A 2,065-nucleotide genomic window follows, 5' to 3' on the forward strand; every position below is an offset into this window, starting at 1 on the left:
AATGACCTAAGACAACCTAGCCTAGGCACTAAGAGAATCTATTACCTAAATCACCGAAACTCACTCCAATACTATCTTGGAAAATACTCGAAAAAGGGCTTATATGTATAACGTTGCTTAACGCTTTAAGCAATATAAAATCACACTTGGAAGACTAATTATCATGCAGGAAGTACAAGGGCCAACAACTAGGCTACGAAGACTAGTGTTGGTCAGCCTAGGCAAAACTTTCGCCAGGCGCACTACTATCGCATCATAACAGAATTCCTAATTAAGCTAAGCAGCTAATTATTAAAGCGCAGGGGGCTGGGAACGTCGCTCTTGCTAACAAATAAATCCTATTCTAGCGAGCGACAGCGTCCATGACGCCTCCAGCAGGCAACAGCTCTTGTATCAAAGATAACTCTTTTAATTACTTTAATTTTAAACAAGAGCCTACATTTATACATAAAAGAAATAGTACTCAACTTATCCGAAGCAGAAGAAGTTGGAGAAAGCATAATACGAGAGTAAATCCAAGATTTTGGTAGAAACACAGGGAAAAACACCGAGTTGTATAGCTACGCAAAAAGGAATACAGATGGCGCCGCGAGCGGCGCAGGGCACGCTTACGAAACGGGGAGGAGAGATGCCTTACGAACGGCTCCCCCCTTTCTTATCGTTTTCGTTTTCTTGCCATTTGACCCCTACGAAGTGTTAACTCTATTCGGGGTATAGATTGCTATGTGGCGTGTCAAGAATACGTCCGCTGATATTTACGATATCCCTAAGGTCTTTTTAGGGATACTCGCTCCAGGAGTTAGAATTCTGGGTACCTTAAGGTAAATTCTCTGGGAATATCGCCGTAGTTGTAATATACCCTAGGAAACTGCCTTTAAGGAACTTCCATCAGGACGACATGGCTTGAGCCCAAAAATATCATTGCCATTCACCTCATCATCACAATGAATGTCACTAATGCACAATATCCATCACTATTACATTCCCTTGTTTCAGTATGCTCCTTATAGTAAAGATATAAATACAGTAAAATATGGCAGTGAAAATCCCCTTGGGTACATGATGATAATCATTTACCAACCGGCAGCAAAAACTTTTGGATGCCATGGTAGTAGATTGGCCAGGGCACCAGCCACCCGTGGAGATACTACCGCTAGAGAGTTATTGGGTCCTTTGACTGGCCAGACAGTACTACATTGGATCTCTCTCTCTGGTTACAGTTCATTTTCCCTTCATCTACATACAGTGAATAGTCTGGCCTATTCTTTACATATTTTCCTCTGTCCTTATACACCTGACAGCACTGAGATTACCAAGTAATTCTTCTCTCAAGGGATTAACTACTGCACTGTAATTGTTCAGTGGCTACTTTCCTCTTGGTAAGGGTAGAAGAGAGATTTTAGCTATGGTAAGCTGCTCTTCTAGGAGAAGGACACTCCAAAATCAAATCATTGTTCTCTACTCTTGGGTAGTGCTATAGCCTCTGTACCATGATCTTCCACTGTCTTGGGTTAGAGTTCTCTTGTTTGAGGGTACACTAAGGCAAACTATTCTATTTCTCTTCCTCTTGTATTTTTTAAATTTTTATAGTTTATATATGAAAATTCTATTTTAATGTTGTTACTGTTCTTAAAATATTTCATTTTAATCATTCATTAAGTTTCTTTTACAGTAGTTTAGTTATTTCCTCACAGGGACATATTTCCCTGTTGGAGCCCTTGGTCTTATAGCATTCTGCTTTTCCAACTAGGGTTGTACCTTAGCTAAAAATAATAATAATAGTAACAATGAGAGCATTATGTTTAGCCAGGGGAGAGGTGATACCCACCCACATGACTAAAGGCGAGTGTTGGGGCAATAACATACAGTACCTTAAGAGGGAAAATTCATGTACTTTTATAATAGATGCTGGAATCTCTTCCTTCATAGAAATAGAAGATGAACCTCATTATGGTTCATTAATATAAAAAAGTACTGAACTGTGAATAACAAGATAGTCTTAGCTAAGGCCAAGTCATTACTGTACCTTATAAACAGTTAAATTTTGTAGAATAAAAACACTTCA

The sequence above is a fragment of the Palaemon carinicauda genome, chromosome 1 (genome assembly GCF_036898095.1).
Source record: "Palaemon carinicauda isolate YSFRI2023 chromosome 1, ASM3689809v2, whole genome shotgun sequence".
Lineage (NCBI taxonomy): Eukaryota > Metazoa > Arthropoda > Malacostraca > Decapoda > Palaemonidae > Palaemon > Palaemon carinicauda.